This window comes from Cottoperca gobio, chromosome 10 (genome assembly GCF_900634415.1).
Source record: "Cottoperca gobio chromosome 10, fCotGob3.1, whole genome shotgun sequence".
In the NCBI taxonomy this organism is placed as follows: Eukaryota; Metazoa; Chordata; class Actinopteri; order Perciformes; family Bovichtidae; genus Cottoperca; species Cottoperca gobio.
Window position 1 is genome coordinate 18,052,226 of NC_041364.1, and position 17,304 is coordinate 18,069,529.

Below are 17,304 nucleotides of genomic sequence, written 5' to 3' on the forward strand. Positions count from 1 at the left end.
ACTCAAGAGAACAACCGGTCTTGTTTATTATTTTGCTACGCAGGCTCATAAAAAGACCAAGAGTCGCTGGATAAAGCGCATAAAGTAAGATACATTTGCGTGTGGAACATAGAGACGGGTCTTCAATCTACCCAAGTTCTCCCACACTACACCGCTCCTCCGCTCCCTTCACTGGCTTCCAGTGGTGGCCCGAATCTGCTTCAAGACTCTGGTGCTGGCCTACCGTGCTGTGAATGGATCAGCTCTTCCTACATCCAGGCCAAGGTCGAACCATACACCCCAGCACGTTCACTTCGCTCTGCATCGGTCAATCGGCTTGTTACTCCCTCACTGCGAGTGGGACTCAGATTCCCCTCTAACAAAACCCACCTGTTTGCTATCCTGGCTCCAAAATAGTGGAAGGACCTCCCCATTGATGTCAGGTCAGCAGACAGTCTTCACACCTTCCGTCGCAGACTGAAAACTCACCTGTTTCGACTGCACCTCGACGAATGAAGAAAATAAATAAATAAATTCTGTTGTATGTTGCACGTATATTTATTTGGTCTATTTGAAGCTATTGTTCTGCACTTAAAGGATTGTACCTATCTGGATGTACATTTCAATTCTTATAACATTTCTTATCATTAGGCGGCTATTTTATGTTATTATAAAAACTCAAATTCTCTGAGATTGAAGTTACATAATAAAATAATAATAAATATTATATTATTAAACAAATGTTTTGTTGTTTTTACCTTCAATTGCCCTGATACACCATGTACCCAGGGAGCAAACAAAGACATTTTATTCAGGAGTGTTAAACAAATGCAACGGTAAGAAGTTTGAGATTCAAACTTTAATCAGTGTCATAGACTGCAGCCAATCAGGGTCAGACATTCAAACTGTAACCGGTGTTAAACACAGCAGCCTCAGAAATGTGAAACAATTTACACTCTTTAAAGACGTTTGTTTTCCACTCATTGTTGCTTGTGGGCTTAATTTTTTTGAAGTAAAGTATCACGTGACAGACGAGCATCTTGACATGTGTCAAGAGAGACAGACAGACGGATGTATCTGGTGATTTTTCAAAATAAAACCTTTCAAAATAAAATATTTTATTATTCAATCTTTCTGTGACCGGTACCGGTCCGTGGGTCGGTGTTTGGGGACCACTGGTTTAGTGAACAAAAAACACTGCAATTCTACATGAATAAGAGATTTGCTCAAAGTGGGAATAAATGTCACCTGGTGCTGGGTTTCCCATATCGAGATGGGGTTGGACACCTGGGGTGGTTGAGGGACTCCAGTGTTTCCCCTACCATCGCAGCGCCCTGCCTGAAATTCAAGGTATTTTTCTTTCTTTTCTCAAATTAAATTTTTTTTAATTTTTTTTTATTCATAACTCACTTTTCACATTGACAAGTGCTCTTTTATTAAATATACTAAACACTTATGCTATTGATCTAATTTATGTGCACGTTTCAGTTTGTACTACTACTAGTTTATCTACTTTGCGCATTCACATTCTCTCCTTCACTCCGTTTTGATTTTGAGTGATTTTGAGTGATTTACACGGGCATGGATGAGCACCCTGTTATCTTTCAGTGGTTTGGTAAGAAGACTACCAACCCAGCCAGAAACAAAGAAATTATAAGCATCTAAGCTCTTGTATGCCTTCATTTGTGCGTTGGTTGCCCACGACGTTTGTAGCACAAGATAGTTCACAATATCAGAATATTCAATCGGCGGTAATGAATCTAAATCCTCAATATAATCAGACGGCTTTAGTGTGTACGGGTCAAGGCCGCAAATTTGGACTTTTTCTCTGAATCTTGCCTTTGCAGAGGACTCCAGAGAGTCAAAATACTTTTAAGAAGTCGGAGTTGTATTGTTGTAGTAGTTCGCTTTAGACGCCATTTTTGATTTGTATATCATCCAACATGGCATTGCACGCATACGTTACACAGTTTTGTCACTTGATTGCACACGAAGAATACTTGAAGAGATCGCAAACTCACGCTGTGCTGCACCAAGTGTGCCGATTAAATAAGCCGTGTTACACAAACACCGCAGATTAGCTCCACCTCTATGAATTTGTACCTTAAAGGTAGGAACCAAAATTAAAACAGGGAAACATAAACAGGGAAAACGTGAAGACAGTTACAGACAATTTAATATTGAAGTTCTTTGACATGACATGAACATGTGACGACACGTTCCGCTCGTGTTGTGTTCGAGGAACCTGACCATGGCCAGGAAAAACAGTCATTGTGCTGCAGTACAGAGCCAAATCAACTAAAACAAGAGTCCCTTTCTGACCACACTGAACCGGTGTATAGACACAGATACTACACCGGCCGAGGCAGGACATTCTTCAATATTAAATATTGCTTCAGCACTTCAGTGGTCAGTACACACATCAAGTCTCACAGTTTGAAGCTTCACATATCCCATTAGCTGCTGATTTATCACTCATAATGCCGTTCTATTACACTCTAAATGAAAACGTGTGAGGTTGTGATGAATTATTATCCAGTTGGAGCTTTATTGGTCCTCCGACGTCTCTGTGGTATTGAGGGTCACCCAGGGACCGACTGAACGGGACAGTCAATCCAGAGACAGAGCCTGTTAGCGCGATGCACTGGAGATGAACTGTCCCTGTTTGAGATATGTGCTTCCTTATTGTTGGGGGAACAGAAAAGTTGCTCAGATGCCAGACCTCTTGAAGTTAGGGGAAAACTGGCGCCCTGAACCCAAATTCTCTTCCTCTGTTTCCCATCTGTCCATCTCGGTGGACGGAGGCAGACGACGGCCTTGAGGGGAAGATGGATGGAGGCAGTAAACGGACGCTGGATACAGAGAGAACAGGAGAGGGAGTGAGGGAGCGATGTATGGCAGCCCACATCGCCTCAAACAGAATGACAGATGAGGGGATTATGGAGCAGGGCTGCTTTCCACAGTGATCAAAGTTAGGAAGGCTCCCTGCACAACCCAGGTAGACTGATAGCCAATCATTCTGGTGGCTAGGGTCAAAATCCAAGCAGCAGGAAATACTCTCAATTTCAATGTAATATTTCACTCAATAGGCCAGAATCCCCTGCTTAAATCTCCTCACCGCAAAAGCAATGCTTCAATTGTCATTTCCATTTGTTGAAAAAGAACAGTTTTTTTGACAAGAGGAGACATTTTTCATTCTGCCAGTCGGTGCATGGTGGTGTATTTGCTGTGAGCTGTGAGTGGGCTTCAGTTTTAGTTTTTTCTGTTCTCATTCTCAATGTCAGAGTTCACAAGAAAGACACTCACATCACTATAGAAACATTCTCAACTCTAAATTTCAGCCTTCTCCTTCAATACCCGATTTAGTAGGCACACAAATCAAATTGGGCAAGACAGCCATATTACCTAAAATGCATTACTGCAGTAATAGCGCATTCAGACTAATGCATTTATCTGCCTCTGAATAACTCTGTGTGTGAGCACCTGCCTGGAGGGATCGTGCATTTATTATGCATATATGAATGCATGTGCAGGTGTATATGCATCGGTGTGTGAAGCGTGCAGGTGTGATTTTGATTTTGGTAACCACGCGGTGTGGAGTACACCCTGAATAATAGATTCAGCCCCAGTAAGAGTAATCAGTGAACCCTGAGCTCAGCCTATTGAAGTTTAATAACATTCTGAATGTCAGAACACATGACAGCAGAGAAACATAATCCCCTCTCCCTGTAGAGAGAGGCCACAAACTAACTCTACCCCTCTCTTTCTATCCCTCTCTCTCTCTTTCGCTCACTCGCTGTCACAAACTGTGCACACACACACATCACCACTGCTAAAGCCTTTCAGATTAACTGGTGTGATTTAAACAGCATTTAAAGAACAGTAAATAAGGGAGGGTTCCAGTTGAGCAGAGTTCACATATCCCTATCCCCTGCAGGGCATGGAGATATGTTTGTTGGAATGAAAGTAACACAACGACCTCCGTGACATCTTTGTGTTTTGCGCTGTGTGACTATGTGGCCTGTGTAAATGTTAAACACCTTTATTCTGTGAAATCACGACTTGCTGATAACCAAAACCTTGAAACTCCTGTCATGTTTCTGCTCAGATATCAATGTCTTAAGCTAAGCTAACATGGAAAATTATATTAATGACAATTCACAATTCTCTGTGTGGATACAAAGTGTGATCAGATTGAGAAAAAGGACGCATGTATGGTAATGGAGATGTTACTATATATAACAGCAGAAGCTCTCAGACACCTCTTGAACTTTCACTCCCTCACACACACACACACACACACACACACACGGTAATCCTATAATAATATTCACACACTTCCTCCCACACAAGCTCTTCACATGAAGTGGTGTGGTGGGTTTTTGAGGATCTACAGCAAAGGATTTTCCACCGGATTACAACTTCACTTTTCTTTCAATTTCCACCTCAGCTTGTCCATCAAGGCACATAAATCATTATCGTGGTCCTCTCTTTGCCTCCACCTTTATTTCACCCCAAGTTTACATTTCATCATCATTTAATATGTATGGGCCCCTGCAGTATATCAATCCCACATGAGAGCTATGAGATGTTGCAATGCTCACATTCAGTCTGCTCTCAATGTACTGTTGTACATTTTGATCTAATTTTAAATGTGATAGATACAATTAGTGTCAAGATAAACGTGCTTATAACAATGGCTACCCTGTCCTGCATTGGTCATGCTCGTACTAGAAAATTAATGGTTTACATCTACAAGACGAATTTAAGTATGGTGGTATGTCAGTATATGAAAAAATGTCAGCAGTGGGAAGTTTTGAAGTAAACCTAATGAAGCCATTTTTGACACAATTTCACAATTAAAGCTGCTACAATCAATATTTTATCAACAGTGGATCAAACAGCTACAGGTATGTAAGAGAAGTCACTGATAATGTAAAATGATCACTGGACTCTGCGGTTCCCCTCAGCTCTACAGAGCATTTGGCGTCTTTCAGCTCATTGTTTTGGTTTTACTACCTGTTTTACTACTTTACTGTTTTAGTTTAGTTTTATCATTAACTGTGTTTCAAGTAGCAGAGAGCTGTTTTCAGCTAAAAGGCTCTCATAAAGCCACTCAACACTACCTGACCAGCACTAGATAAATGAAATGTTCATTATAATCTGGTGACTGAAATGTCCATTTTCATTGACTAAAACTAAAATAGTTACCGTTTTCTTTGACTAAGATAAGACTAAAATACACAGACTTTTAGTTAACTAAAATGTGACGGATGAGTTTAATTCATCCAACAAAAAGTGATAAACTAACAAGGACATTTGACACAGGACTAAGACTAAGATAATACAAAAAATAGCTGACAGAATTAACATTAATATCAAAAAGAAAATCACTTAATGTAAGTTTGTTGCCTTGAAGGTGCCTTGTGTAAATATATACATACGTATACAATATACTTTTTAATCCTCCAGTCACACACAAAATACACAGCCATATGAACAATGCTGCACAGTCGGTTGTCTATGTTTATCACAAGTGTGACGGCCTCAGAGGTGGCCCTGTCCTGTCCTTCCCAGGTTGTGTGCTTAACCTGTGTTTCAGGAGGTTGATTGGTGGAGCTGAGACCTCGTCATCTCCTCGTCAGTGATTCAGCACACCTGAGCAGGCTGCGCTCAGGCTATAAAGCAGACCTGCAAGATCTTCTCTGTCTCTTCTCTGTATTGTGCGTGTGCTTCGTGGATAATTTACTTAAATTAAGCCATATAGCGAAGTTATTTGATTGTGTGGTCTCCCTCCTTGTCACCTCCTCTCGAGCAAGGTTGTGACACAAGTCTTAATGTCACATTAACATGTGACATTTATAGGTTACCTAAATGAAAAGCACTATGATATCATCCCACTCACACTGGTGATTTCCATAATCCAACGCCAGTTGCTGATTGTTGACATTAAATAGGGGACATGTCAATAAAGTGCACACAGAAAAACAGGAATACTGAAATCAAGGTGGCTAATGATGCTGATTGTATCTGAAGGCCTCATTATGAGTTTGCATTAATTCAGTACTTGAATGCCACTTTATCTCCCTCTCTCCCTCTCTCCCTTTCACTCTCTCCCTTTCTCTCTGTCAGTGCCCCTTCACTTGATCACATCTATATCATCTTCTCCCCACACTACCCCCCCATCTTCATGTTTTCTCACTGCCCCCCCTCTAATCTGTAAAACCGCACATTTGACTCGGTACAGAGAGTGATGAGAGGAAATGTCGCATTCCACCGCAAGCAGCAGACCATCACACTGGAATGTCAATTAGCCGACTGGTGTCAGGGTGCAGGGATGGAGAGATGGAGGGATGAATGGGCGGAGGAGTGGAGGATGACAGGAGCGGTCCTGTTCCATTGTGTGTTTTTAAAAGACATGGCGTTTTTTGATGATTATTCTAATCCCACCGAGGACCTCTCAGCCCGAACCGAGTGCCTTATCTCCCCTCCACAGTCATTCTCTCATTAAAACACAATCACAGGCCACCAACTCTAATAAACCTTCAACTTTCTCTTTGAAAAAGGACGGGAGAGGGTGGTGGTGAAAATGCAGATTACAGTAGGTCTGTCTGCCAGTCCCTCTGTAAGTGACATGTGGAACAGGAATGCGGTTTCTAATCACTTCTCGTGCAAAAGGCCATTTAAAAATCATTGGATTTGGTGATTTTTTTGTGTTAAATCCTTGTTGAAAAAGGTCACTCTTTAATCAAGGCTATGTGGATTATAAAGCGCCTAGTGGGATTTTGGATGGATGTACCTTGATTGTTTTTAGTTGCCTCGGAGCAGTGACTTCTGAACACACTTCTGAAGTCACTGCTCTTGGTGCAAGTTGTCCAAAGTAAAAAATCAAGCCAAACACTGGCAGGCATTGATGGTGCAGTCTGCAATCCCTTTAGACTACCATATCCCACCTTCTCTCTCTGTGACACACACACACACACACACACACACACACACACACACACACACACACACACACACACACACACACACACTTCAGACAGGGTTTTAAAGCATCTTTAATCATGAGCTCAAATGAATATTTCAACCCCTGCAGCTTGGCTTAAATTCCAAACTTGGTGCAGGGAAATGGGCCAGTTTGTCGCCTCCCTACCAACTTTTCTTTCATAAATGTATATTTTATGTGTATGTACTAGAACTGGACAACATCTTATTTACTGACATTGTTAATCTATACATGTATATTTTTAGTTTTCAATTAACAATTAGTCTATTGCCCATATAGTTAACCAGAGAATAGTTCAACTAATGACCAAAAGTTCAAAATCCAGTCAAGGAGTCTAGAATCTGCTCATATTGTAATTAATTCAGATCACTGAGAAGTATTTAGATCCTTTACTCAAGCAGTGGAGTAAAAAGTACAATATCGCAGCATAGTGTTGTTGTAAAACACTTTGCTTGGGTGTGATCCAAAGAAAAATAAGACATCAAAGTATAAAGAAAGTTTTGCTCAGAGCTGCATCTACTTTCAAAGTACTTCTACTGGCCAAAAACATTATAAACAAAGCTATTGTTCCCGAGTTGTGATGCTTATGCAAATGTAATAATGATTTGGCATAACTGCAGTAACAAGTCTTTTCTTCTTGTCTCCTCTGATGACAGTGATGTTGGAGCACTGAGAGGGTACATTAGTAAAAGAATCTGAGGTTCAGACAAACATCTGCTCCTTTAAAAGTGTAAACACACCACGGATGTGTAGCTTGTTTTTGCAGCAGCCAGTTTAAAAGCATTTCCACCAGCTTTCATTTCCTTCTCCCCTCGAGTCCCTTTCTCCACCTCCTTCTGAAACCAACAAGACCACTAATCACCAACCTCCAAGTATATCTGACAGAAAAATTGCAAATCAATAAAGATTGTCTGCTACCCTTAACAAAATGCTGAAGATCTAAGTCTGAATCACCTACAGTGAATGTGTTATGATGATACTCTCCAGTCCAGGTCCTCCACACATCCTCTTTAAGCCATGGAGGTGAGCCACTTAAGGTCTAACTGCTTTATACGAGTGAAATCTTGCAGTGCTATTGTTTCCAAAAGTCATTTGCTTTGTCCCTCGTTCCTCAGCTTCTGTTCAGAGATCAGGTCAGAGATCCACCACTGTGCTCTTTGCGTCCGGACACAACTTAGAGATGTAAGGAGAGGAATTTATGGAAATAATATGCATTAAAAAAGATGAGAGAGGAGCCAAAGTTAGAGCAGGCAGCTGTCATTGGTAGTGATTCAGAGGTCTATGAGGCCTCTCACTTTGTTCCTAAATTATTCATGCAATCTGTCAATGCTGCTGTCTAGGCAGGCTCTTCTCCCCATGTGTTCAATGATGACAGAAATCCTGCGCTATGTTCACTGCTATCTCCTGCAAATCCCCCACAGGAGACACACACCGCACTGGCAAAGCTGCAGCACATGTTTCTGTGTGTGAGTGTACATGTGAGAGTGTCTACTCCCACTTATATATGATATGATATATATGTATATGTGTATATATATATATATATATATATATATATATATATATATATGTGGTAACATGAATGTCTTACCCTGAGTTTTTTCACTAGCTTTAGAATCATTTTGCATCTTTGTTATGTGCTTTAAAGTCTCTGTGAGTTTTCATATGTCTCTGTGTCTTTCATATGTCTAAGTGTTCCCTCATGCAAAACAGATACAAAACACACAGCGGCATATGAATATTCACACAAATGTGCACACACAAGCACGCACCACCCTTACAACCACACAGCGTGTGCTTCCTCTTTCTCTCTCATCCCAGTGAGAAGTAGCTTTGCTGTAGTTCCACTTCTCTTTGTGGGGGACTATAAAAGACAGATATTCCTCAGATGTTGGAAAGCATGTATAATTGAAACTCCCTCAAAATAGCCTCCTAAAGTTCCCTCCACCACGTGATAAAACTCTTCATATCAAAGACAAAAAAGGAAAACTATAAGATAAACTTCCTCTAATGAACATTAACACTGACTGCAGTCACTTGTCGGGACATGTAGATACAATGAAGTATATCCAGCCTTCTAACTTTGTGCCTGCAGTGTTTTTAGTGGTACCATGCAAACTGAGACAGATGTGACATCATGTGATCAACTGTCACTTAGCATTAGGACGGATTGTGTGACCACTTTTCTTTGTGTGTGTGTGTGTGTGTGTGTGTGTGTGTGTGTGTGTGTGTGTGTGTGTGTGTGTGTTGGCTCTTAAAAACTTTCCACAAACTCATTAATATACGAAAGTGGTTTTGGTCTCACATTGCAGCATTTTCAGCAATCTAAACAAATATTGTTAAATGAGTCTCATTGCTGGCACTAAGTGCCTATTTAAGAAATGGGAGCACTGTTTGTTTGTTTGTTTAGATGCTGAAAGTCAAGTGTTTGTACAGCGGCCTCAGGGAGGCTCAGGGAGGATGTAGGCTGAACACTCACATGCACACACTGATGGACGCAGATATGCAGATGAAGAGATAGACATGAATGTATTTTCATGCAATCACAGCTTTAAATATTATCCCTGAGTACACAGGATGTCTGCGTCCAACAGTGATCTAATTAAGAAATGCCCAGTGAGCAGATTATTAATGTAACGGTAACCAAGGCCGACCGGTTTGCCTCCATGACAACCAGACATCAAAATCTGAGAAAGTCCCTGAGCTCAGGGACGCTGAGCTGCTTCAAATCAAAGCAGTTAGTCACTGTGCTGATGCTGTTTATATTTCATGTGGGAAAAAGACACTTATTTTCTTTCTCTCTTGCTTTCATCCAACATCACATCTAACTTTTCACTTCTCCCTGTTGCTGGATATTGTTCTTTTGTTACGGGACTTACTGTAATGATAAGACCTAAATGTTGAACAGTAAATGTTCTCATCTACAGCTTTGGCTTCTACTGTTTCTATTCACATGTCGCCTTATCTTCCAGACACACCTTTGCTTTGCAACTATCTTAAATCCCAAACTCACCCTCAGCTGAGGCACGGCACTCTCTCCTGTGAGAACGTTGTGATGACTTGCCGCTGGAGAAATTATGACCCTAGGTGATGAGATGAAATGGACTGATATCACTGTATTTACTGATATGTTCATATTTTCCAGATTGAGCTGGCCTCTGAATCGTGTTATCAGGTTTTCCTCCCTGAATGCCTTCTCTCCACTTCTCCTGCATCCTCTTACTTTTCTTTATACTGCTTGTTTCCTTCTTTCATCATTTTTATCGCGATCATTATCCTCTCCAATGTCTTGGAACTTTGAGATATTATCTTTCACATTGTTTTTCATTATTTAGATGGTCATTATTCAAAAGTTATCTCTCTCGTGTATGTCTCCCAGCTTCCTGTCGTCCTTTAATTTAGGCACAAACGTTGGGAGCCTGACTTGTTCTTTGTTCTTGTTCTCGTGCCACAGGAGTCAAAAACTCTTGCTAATGTAAGATACTTACTGGGACTGTTAGTTTAATGTAACCCCTTGACATACAGTTTTTCCCTGAAAGCAGTAATCTTTATGTTCTTTTATTTTTTGACACTTTAGGGCGACAGAACACAACATTCCTCTTATGGCTAACATGTTAGCAAACAGCCTTTTTTCACATCCATTAACCACAGAGCAACATTAGCATTCATTTTGAGTCTTGTTTCTGGCCACTTGATAATTGTAAATCAAATATTAACTCTACTTTTGGTTATGTTACGGTCTCCACCAACTCCTGAGTGAACTATCTGGCTCTTTAGCAGCTGCTATAACAAGCTAGTCACTAACTTTGTCTGTCTGCTGTTTGGTGCTGGGCAGGTAGCGTACACTAGGTTAGAGGGTGTTTGACATTAAAAATAATTGCCTGCTACGTCAGGAAACAGGGTTAATGTTCATTTGACTGAAGCCAAACAGTACAGTTTGTGAGTTGTAAAACCAAAACAATCGACCGAAAGATTCTAAAACGCCCTAGCTAGCTGAGGGAAACTGTAGAGTTGGTTGATCATTCTCTAGCTTCAATGTTGGAAAAATGGTCGCATCATCAGACAGTATCATATTCTGTATCAGCTTGTTGCAACTATTCTAGATGTATTGTGCATCATTATAAAGCCTGACATATTTGGTATCTTCAGGTTCTCCACGAGATTTTGAAATATATTTCTGTGGGTTTGAACAATGTTTGGCAGTAGGGCATGATTTTGAAATGACGATGATGAGTAGTGGGTCAGTGAGGTTTAAATTTGAGGAAACAATTGAAAGAGATAAATCATAAATCTATTTAAAAATTAAAAACAAAGATAAATAAAATGTTGCTTGTGAAACTTTGATTCAAGAAACAGTGAAGAAACAAGATGTGTTAAATCTCCTCTGGCTTGTACACACTGCCGTGGGCGCAGCCTAATTAGGTGCTATTTTTTGGTCACAATAAATAAGTCACTTTGTTTTTGCAAATACTGTGAATTTAGCTTGGAGCATGCAGCTGACCTCCATTACACGTGTTCACAAACCTTCAAACATGTATTGTTTGCACAATGTCCAACATCCAGATGGAGAATAAAGAAGGCACACACTCACATAGCTTTTTTAGAATTGGTTCTGGCAATGACCTTCTATTATCACATTTGCTTTCTGTCTCTCTCTTTGTCTTTCAGATGCATAAATGTGCACAACACACCATGCACCCACTTCATACAACTGTGAGGACCATAAGAAAGCAGCCCCACAGCCAGGTGTGTGTCTCTGCAGGCGGTAAATCTACGATCAGTGAGCAAGTTGCGTGACATTATGTCTCCTGCAGCGCCGCTCTGCTTCCTGTTTCTCCTGTCCTTCATCTCCCAGCAGGCGATCCCTATCTGCTTCATTTGTTTTTAGTATTTTTTTCCGCAAGGAATCACCAGAATATAAAAGTACAGTTTTTTTTATTCTCCCTCCAACCCACTCAATATGTGCCCGTCTTGCCTTCTCCGTAGTGGGGCAAAGAGATATCTCATCCATCTTTTTGAGGTGGTAAACTGTCAGTCATGCAACGTGGAAGGTCAAATTCTTTTATTCACCTCACAAATCACCAGTTCAAGGCTTGAATCATCTAGTGTCTTCTTTGGAAGGAAAGCTGAAAGCGTTCAGAAGAAGAAAGGAAAGAGTTTTGTCGGCTAATCCAGCAACACAATGCTTCTTCCTTTGCCTTTTGTTTTTTTGGATGACTGTGTTTCTTTATTTTAGAGCATTTATGATGTGTCCCATGCTGCTAACGACGGCAGGTGGCCAATATGTTTACCTTGGCTCTCCGAGACACTGTCACACAAGAGCGTACTCATGGGTTTATCATCGTGTTGACACTCAAAGGGATTATACAAAGACAGAAACAAGCAAGGTTTATCAGCCTCAGACCCACAGAAGAACACATACACATGAAAAAACTCCAATCCTCCAATGAAGAGGGGCATTGAGCACTGTAGAAACACACACACACACATACTAACACAAACATACACACATATTTGGCAACTTGAGCTCTTTCCAACTATCTCCCTCTCCCCTTCACTCTGCTTCATTTCACCATACTCATATCGGCGGGAATTAACTTGTCTTTCAGGCTGGGTAAGGTAAACAAAATGCTTTTCACTTCAAAGACAAAGTTTCTCCGTTTCCTAATTGATAATCCTGCTCTTGACATCCAGCTTTGACATTCTGGGTTTTGTTCCTATGACAACAGAGCTGTGTTCATCCTCTGATGTTCTCCGTGGCTCTCTCGCTGTTGTTCTAGTCTATTTTAGTGGAGACCCCAGTGAGTTGTTCCATCATTATGAGGGTTTATTATTAAAGTTTCACACACATTAATGTGTTTTCATATGCTCTTCAGGAATTAAACCATTGTTGTAATTGTCTCTGTTGCACGTCTCACCTTGACCCTTACTTAAACATACATTCCAACTTTAATCCTAAAACTAATTTCTAAACTAGACAAAATATCCATTCTGAAGATGATTTTCTTCATCTTTCTATCCCTGTGAGGGAATTTGGTCTTCTTAACAGCAGAAATACAAGAGCATCCAAGCACACACAGCCACAGCCGGCTCCCCCTTTGCGATAACTCCTACAAAACGCCTGTCATCCTTACTCAGTCATACACAAGCAGGGAGTCAGCGCAAGCCGATGGATCAATTTAGTACAGAAAAGCTGTGGCATTCTTCAAATGTAATGGGCTTTGATGTAGATGCTGAGCTGCATTACAGAGCCCTGCTGAAGCCACTGAAACCTCTTTTCATCTGCCTGCTTCCTATGCAGAGGACGCTGGCAGGAAACGTGCCTCACTTCTGCAACGCTGTTTTTTTTCTTCTTCTCGTGCTAAGAGGAATGCAGTTCATGGCGTGCACTCTGCACACCTACACTCACACATCCTCTTTTACTTGCACTAATTTATGTTCTTTTCAGTTGCATGGGAAATAACTGCTTCCTTCCAGCTTGTTTCATATGATTGGTTCTTCCTGCCAGCCAAAGCTTCACTATTGACCCTATTTGTGACACGAACATGATAATTTTGAGCCTTTATGAAATGAAAAAAGGCATACACTTATGAGATTTCTCTTTGTTTATAAAGTATGATACCATCTGTATACCACTGTACTATCCTTCCACAGCTACAGACTGCCCCCTGGTGGAAGGTTTGTTCATACCATGTGCTTGCATTGTGTTGTTTTCCTGTGTGGAAAGGTTTGTTCACATTTTTTGATTGTGTTGTAGTGAGGATGACCCCCTGCAGCAGATTACACTTTGGTCTGGATTGAATAAAACAGCAGTAACTGTTTACAATTCAACAACTATACATCCAAAAGATAATATTTCAGATATGTGGCCAATGACGGAACATAACAAACTTTATGATTCAAAACCTTTATATCATAACCCAGGCCATTTCTCAGAGGCTGTACAGTTAACGTTTGATATAATGATCCAATTGAGCATTCACTGGGAATACCCAGTCTATCTATTCTAATTTTAATTTCTAACCACAAGAGTAAACCCAAGGCTTCTTTCACTCTGCTGCAGCTGCAGCACTTCACAGTTCTCTCAGTAATTATAACTGTTTCAATGCCAAAGTGTCTTGCTATCAGCATGTGAGGCACGTTTCACTTCCAACACCCCTCCTTTCTACCAATTTCTGTCATGCCGTGAATTGCAATGGATCCCACCACTTCCATTTGGCTTGTAATGCCACCTTAATGACCACAAAATTGGTTGTATAACATTCAAATTACTCAGAGACAAAACAGGCACTTTAAATTAAGATAAAGCAGAATTTTCTTTGAAAAGCTTTATTTATAATAACATTTAAAAAGTCATCCAGGGGGCAAGCGAATAAACAATAATAACATCAAGATAATTTACTTATTGGATTGGAGTTGGAGGACTGAATACAAATGAGTGAGATAGAAATGGCTTTAGTTTCAGTGGGTTTGAATTTTGTTAAGACATACATTAAGACATTGACTTTTTTATGATACTTTTTACAACATATTATAATATTACTTTTTTATTTCATTGCATAATATATCATGACATTTTTAATTAAAATTGTATGGCATACTATACTATGACTTTGTTTTATTATTTTCTTAATGGCATTCTATAGGATGACTTTTTTTTAATTGTTTTTTTAAAACATACTTCACTATGTATTTTCTTTAATGAATTTTTACAATATACTATAATATGATTGTTTTTCTAAAACATACTATACATTGACTTTTTATTTTTTAATTATTATATATTTTTATGACCTTTTAAATATTTTGTTTGGCACACTATAGTAGGACTTTTTTATCATAAGTTTTTCATGGCATACTATACTATGATTCGTTTTTTATTACTTTTATTTACATTTTAATGGCTACATTTTTACGTCATACTATACTATGACTGTAGGTAATATATTTTTAAAGACATACTATACTGACTTTTTTTAATGACTTTTCTATTGCATTTTATAGTATGATGTTTTCATGATATTTATTTTTTTGCATGCTGTCCTACGATATTTTTTATGGTAAACTGTTCTATCACATTTCTATTTTTTTATGACATACAATACGGCCCTACAAAGGCAAAATACCTTAACTTGCTTTTGGTAATAAAGACCTGCTCTACCATGTGGACAAATATACCATGTCTCCTGTGTTGTTGCATTTTTTAAACATTTTCATTGCCTTAACTATGAAACATTTAAATGAAATGAAAAAGAACCCAATACGCTGATACCCAAACACATGTAAGAGATTGCTGAAAATAGTTTTGCAGATTATAGCAGAAATTAATAGCTAGTGCGAGCCAATGTAACGAAGAGACAGAACTTGAACAATGCAATCAGAGCCGAGTTCAAAGCAACCAGGACAAACAATCAGTTGTCCAGCCTGCTAATAATGTTTCTAATGATAAGATAACGTTATGCCTGTTTTAATAATAATCATTATTATCATACAGCATATTGTCAACTGTTATCAATACCAAAGTGAGAAATCAAATGGAAGTTAATGCCTTTTGTCTTAGAATGACCCCTGATTATTTTGCAGACAATGCAAAGGCAGAGTACTTCCGAATAAGGGGTCAAAGGTCAAGTTTGAGATCAAGATTTTTATGTAGATAAATAAATAAAAACAAAAAATTGCCACATTTCTAATTTTATGCCTACAATTGATTTAGCTCCAAAACTACTTTAAAGTCGTTTTACACTTGAGTGAGTTAAGTTCTTTTGCCTTTGTAAGGCAGAACAGCACATAGCAAGAACACCACACCATGGAGCTTTTCACAGCCTTTTTGCCAAGTACACAAGTGTAAGACTTGTTCATAGGGGGAGTCGCTGCCAAGAACGGGTCAGTTATTATGCTCTGTTTTCTAGAACCATTGTGGATTTGGTGCAAACTGTTTTAACTGTGTCGGAGGATATTTTCTGATAGCCCAATTACACTGCAACTATGGCATCTGCCAGGGTGTGTATACACACGGTATACATGAGATGAAAAGTCATGACTGTGGTGCAATACATTAGTTTAACCTATTTTAAAAGATTGTATGGCAAATTATACCTTAAATAGACCAATAGTTGGGTGAAAAATATGGGTGCACAATCGTTTATTTTTCAAATATATTTGGCTTTTTTTTTCATGAAGCAAATTTCACAAATGGTTCAAAGATTAAGTTCTGTCTTAAACAGAGTAAATCAATACATGGGACCGATTACTGTGATCAACATACATCACCATTTTATTCATGGAAAGTCATCATCTGTAAGTAATAAAAGAGACACACAAAAACAGGCATGATTTTAAAAAGACAGGAAAACATGACAAACTGCAGCTGAGAACCAGAAAGTGAAACACACTAAATTGATTTCACTGTGTAAAAATATGTTCTTCTCTGATAAGATGTCGAACAGAGCAGAGCAGAGGAATTCACCTCAATGGCTGTGGGACACGAGGCTGTGGGCTCGTAGTCAGGCGTTTAGGCTGGTCATTCAAAAGAATTCTATAAGAATCTCAATCCCTTTTTATTTCTGAGAGAACGTTAATCGTTTCCCGGTAGAAGCGAGAAACTAACCTTTTATGATACATGTATTTTTTCATTACTATTTTCAATACTAGCTTTGGAGACGTGTTGTGAAAACTGGCACATTAAAGTATTTGACTCATATTTGAATCCCAGATGGCTGCAAAAATGTCAGCATATTAACTGAGGTTGATTAATATGTCGTGAGAGACGGTACAAACAGTATTCCTTGCACTCAAGTAAAGTGTAGTTGTTAGCCTGTTTATGAGGTAAATGCTGCCCCTGTATCTATCAGTCTACCAACTGGTTTGCCACATTTTTGTGCGTATATAGTCTCATGATTACCCCTTTTATTCTAATCTCATCTTCAATATCACACTAGCAGGGCTGTTGTTCTGTATCACGCACAATGCATCTATGACTGTGTTTGCTGAGACACTTCTGACAGTTTGAAGTGATATGTTGGCCATGAAGAGATGGTAGTTCGATATCCACCATACAAAAGGCATGAGGGTTGAAGACTAACCTCAGAGTCAGCGATGTAGATAAACATAAACACAGTGACTATTTATTTAAACTATTCCTTTAAAACACATAACATAGAAATATCTATGGCACATTTATCAAGGTAAAAAAAAAAGCTCTTACGTATGCTTCACCCAGTCAAAGGAATACGTCACGCCCAAAACAACCGTTTGTAAATGAATTACTTGCCTTGAATTCTTGAAGAAAACAGTCAATGCCTCACACGGTGAACAAA